General features: G+C 41.8%; 1 long non-coding RNA gene across 1 annotated transcript; it reads right to left on the bottom strand.

The window, feature by feature from the left end:
• Positions 1–1,193: 1,193 nt before the first annotated feature.
• On the bottom strand, positions 1,194–4,746 carry LOC119455112 (uncharacterized). Its single transcript, XR_005192788.2, has 4 exons — positions 4,503–4,746; positions 3,745–3,951; positions 2,813–2,988; positions 1,194–1,458 (listed from the first exon to the last, which is right to left on the bottom strand). It is a non-coding gene; the product is annotated as an uncharacterized LOC119455112 (long non-coding RNA).
• Positions 4,747–4,966: the final 220 nt, after the last annotated feature.

Genomic DNA, 4,966 nt, shown 5'->3' with positions numbered 1-4,966 from the left:
TGACGATGAAAGTGTGTGAGCAAAAAATTTTGGCCATTAGGGACGCCTTTCTTACTGCTTTAATTTTTATTGGTTATTAGAGTCAGCACGAGTTAAGTCGTAGGCTCGGTTTGAGCGGGGAATTAAATTTTATGCGTTAGTGGCAAATGACCCATTGCGCGAAATGCAGCTCCACTAACGTGAAACCTGGGGAGGTGCGAAGCATGCAGTGATGCACCGCTAATGGGCTCATACTGCCTTAAACAAAGGCTCATAACCCCGTAAACGTGGCCTCCCCATTACAACGACAGAGGAGAAGCTAAATTCTACGCTGTAATGATGAGCGGCAACGCAGCCAGCTTTTTTTTACGCATTTGTGGACGTTCTTCGGTGCTGAGTTTACCTTAGGTTCTAAGGAACATTTGAGATCGCGTAAACTCATTCAATTATCATTTTTGTTTTACAAGAATAGCATAAAATATTCCCTTGAAGCTTAAACTTATCGCGCTAGATATTGATTGAAAATGGCATTTTATAAAATTATCATTAAACTTTTCCATGTGACAACACTATTGGAAGCAATGGAAATCCTTTATATTTTCATGTTATCTCTAGCCCACACTGTCTTCAGCGGTAAAAAGAGTGTTACAGGCACGATGAATACGACATAAGTAGTTTTTGTTAGTGTAACCAACATCCCATGCAGGTGGCAGCTTTCAATGTTCGAGTATCTTCAGTGCTGCCAGATTTTCTAGGAATCGCAATGTGATGCCCACCAATGTGTTCCTACTTGTTGAGGTGTTCTGTGTGAGTAAAGAGTCAACGCACTTATTTATTTTATGATTGCGGGAAAAAAAGGTGGTTTGCTTACCAGCATTGACAGGACCAAAGTGGTGACTTCAAAACTTAATGGGTTCTACCAACGGGAAAAGGCAATGATGCAGAAAATTGCCATTTTGTATTTCCTAGCAGCTTTGAGCATGGACATAAAAACGTAATGTGAGCACGCACACAAACATTTTATGCAGATGATACAAAGCAGGTAATCTGCTTTTGCCAATATAATTGTGTAGTGTAGCCTAGTTGAAACTTTCTTTAGCATCTGGTCGAAATTCCGCTTAAGAAGTCAACAAGGTACAGTACAGAACAGCTGGCGGTAGACTCTTCTTTCTTGCTGCAATTTGCCAGTGCAAGCAATAACGCCCTAAAAGCATTTCATCAGCGACTCTCCATCTTAGAAATATTGAAAGCGCGTTATAGAAAGCATGGCGCTTAAGACCACACAACCAATATAACAAGGAACGAAGGGAAGGGGAATAGGGCTGCATGTTCCCATTATTGAATCTTTACTTGTTTTCTTAAGAAACGTAGGTATCACTATCTTCATTGTGATCATTTGGCACCACCACACGTTCATCGCATGCCAACGCGATGACATCGCTTCCATCCGATGTAGGTCATTCGCATCGTCAGCCAACCCTGAAAACAGACGGTGTGCAGAGATAAATGTTACCATGGCAATGAACTTTTACCGAATGTTGATGTATCAGTAGAACAGTCATACTGCTGTATAGTAATATGTAATGAGATATCACTCTTCGTAACGGTTTAATCTAGCGAAGACGGTTCGCCAGAGTCCAAGGAATGTAAGGAAAAGTTTATAGAGGTCAATTGCTAACTGTGTTACAGGTATCATCAGCGACAAATTCCAGTTCATTGCCATAACTGCGTGCTGACATCATCTTTATCCTTTATGAGACACAAAGTCTGCCTGCTGTGGGTGTTCTGGGAACATAGGATAATAAATGGGCAGCCTCCAGTGACGGATTGCTTCCTTTGTGATGGGATGCTACATGTCAAGAACTCCCTGTAAGCTACCAGGATCTATAAGCTATTTTAGATTGCGAAGATTAAGTCTGATTTGCCTTCATGGCGCTAGAACTCCTGATTCAGTCAATAGTATTGCACTCACAAACTACTTTTTGAAAAATATTATTATCGGCTGTGTCTGTAATAATGAAAGCAGGCATCTGTAATAATTTTGTTAGTAAAGACGTGTCACCCAGTGTTATGCACTAACACCACCTTGTCACAGAAATTAGCAGGTTTACGCTAATTTTAATAGGCCTAACGTGTTTAGGGCCCCCGCATGCCACTATACAATGGGAAAGATAGAGAAACTATACAAAAATGGAGGACTAGCACAGGCACACTTCCTGAGAAATGCAATATAAGAAGACTCTCAAATTGGACAAAAATCTATATGCGCGAGAACACAAAGTTTTTCAACTCTCACTTCCTTCGCTGTAACATTTAGGACAACTTTACGAGTTGCGCCAACTTCCATTAAGACGAATGGCAAAACAATGTGAGGTCAGGTATTGATTAATGCGCAGCGAGCGTTTTAAATTGAATTCATTCAGCGTCACAATTTTAGCTCCTGGCGCCAAATTGAAACTGCTTTTTTGTGCTCTCTCCAATTGGCTGGCTAATATGTCCAATATCACGATTGGCTGAAATCTGCCCTTACAAACAATTCTCGTGTGATTGAGCCTTTCGTGAACGCGGCTTTAATACGGAAGTTTCTTAACTGAAATTCTTAGCATAGCATGTCACGTGGAGTTTGCTGCGTCGGGATACAATACCACAGGACTTTTTCGCATGACTTCAGTGTATCATATTACCACAATAAGATGCAACTATGTGAAAAGCTTTCAATAGAGAGCTGAAGTAAGCGAACATTGTCGTTTTTAACTTCACTACAGTGATGTTCACTTTAAATAGAAAGCAGCCGATCTAGTAACTAACTTTAGAGCCACATGAAATCCATTACCTTAATGCAACTATAGATCTTCGTGAAGGCAATATCGTCGGTGAAGTACGGGCTTCCGAGGCTAGTGTAGTCAGGCAAATCCTCGGGAACTCACAAGCTTGTATGCTGCCTTAGTACCAGTCAGGCATTCAGCATTGTAGGGCATTATATTGTGTACTTGCTGTCTTAAGTGCATCCTGTAAGTAAACAAGAACACTTTAAAGTGCCTTATGTAATGCTATCATGCTTATAATACTAAAATAACAAAAAATGTGGCCGTACATTATTTCCATGCCTGAGATATTTCGCCGCATTTTTTTTTGCACATTCAAGCTTTTTTATTTAAGCTCATATTCACTGTTATGAAACAAATATATCCAGCATGGACTTTTGTCTCATTGCGTAAATAATGTAGAATCTTGTTGAGATTTTCTTATCTATTTATTAAATGTAACAAGTGCTAAAACAGCGATTTTATTGGCGGAGGGCAAGGAAACGTAAAACACTGATAGCGCGCATCCTAAACTGACAAACGGTTTTTCGCAGCAAATTACCTAGACACATCGTTTTTACGTTGCGCTTATTACGTATCAGTGTTCAAATTTGTGCTATCAGCGTGCGTACTAAATATAAACGGCAAATAACATTGCTTCCTGAAAGACAAAAGCTTAATATCGGCTTCTATAAAAGCAAAAAAAAAGGACCACTGAGCTTTTATTTGACTTGTCGTTTCATTTGCACCAGTAGGAGGTATATTTTTTTACAGAAAGGCCAAGTCAAAGTTGTGCAATACATATTTCAGCAGTCAAATATGTTTCTTTTTTTCCTTTCAGAAACATGCAGACGGAGTCTCAATTATTATAAATTAAATTTATAATTATTATAATTAAACATTCCATAAGTATTTACAAAAAGATTTTATATATAATCGAATAAGTGAAGCCTAGACTCACCTTAGGTGATGTCCTTGTCCTCAGTGTCCAATGCATCATAGGGATGATCATGAAATTGCACCATGTGCTTGCCATTGTGCTTATCAGACGTAGGGAACAGAGTTGAATGGAAAGCGTTAGTTTTCATTTGTCCTCGCAACAGCCTCGCAAAGTGCTGTCGACGGTAATCAGTGGCCGGCTGTTCCTGCTGCTCATCCAGAAGCAGATCTGTTTTCCAGCGGGAAATTAGGATAAAAAAACCTGTGATTCTTAGTTTCTATGCCATCAGAACGCGGCAGTCAAGGTGGACGGCACAGTAGAACTAACTTGGTTGTACGAAGGTTACAGCAACATTAATCGAAGAGTAAAAAAGAAACGTTGTCAGCTACCTAGACAATATTTTCTCACCTGGGCATCGAAGTTTGAGGGAGCCGAAATGCCTATCATATTGCGGCGTCCTACACGTAAGACGACGCTATACAGCAGAACAGTCGAAACAAAATGCTCAAACTGAAGGTGAAACGCGCGAGAAAAAAAAAAAGAGTCATTTGTTTACGAACTTATTACGCGATATTGTTTGCATGCTCTTTGTCAACAATTCACTGACTGAATAAAACAACAGATACGACAGCTAAGGCGTCTTCCAGTGAATGACCGCTCTCGGCCGCAATATTATTCCCAGAATTAACAGCATTGCTTTAGGCTTCGTAATCCCTAGCGTTGTGTCCATAGCGCGCAGCGCCGTTATTATAAAAGGTCTCGTCTCGGCTGCTACTCACCGCTATGGATCGCTTCGAACAACCTGCTGCACAGGTCGATCACGCCGGTGCGCATATTTTGGCAAGTAGCTTGCATTTGCAGCTACCGTGGCAGACAGTTTCAAAAGCTATCCGGTGAGGATTTTTCGGGCGCTTTCCAGTGTTCTTTCCATTCCTAGGCTGACGTTTACGTTGCTCACTGTGTAAATCGAAAGCGCGGTTTTGCGCACGCTGCACTTGCCAGACCTGCGCGCGCGCGTCGCAACTCGCGCGCCGGCGTCGACTGCGGGACCCACGTCTCTCTTTTGCGTGCCTCAGGTCCCTGGCGCTGGCGCACCCTCGCGGCCAGCGCCGCCAGCGCCTCAACCAGACACGGACGATGGCGAAGAACGAGGGCTGGGCCGAATCCCGCTTTCCCACGCGAATAAAAATCGATACTCACGGAAGTTTGCTTTCTCTATATGTTTCCTTCGCCAGCCTCATGC

The sequence above is a fragment of the Dermacentor silvarum genome, chromosome 6 (genome assembly GCF_013339745.2).
Source record: "Dermacentor silvarum isolate Dsil-2018 chromosome 6, BIME_Dsil_1.4, whole genome shotgun sequence".
Lineage (NCBI taxonomy): Eukaryota > Metazoa > Arthropoda > Arachnida > Ixodida > Ixodidae > Dermacentor > Dermacentor silvarum.
Note: the sequence above shows the minus strand (reverse complement) of the source record. Positions and strands in the feature narration are given on the sequence as shown.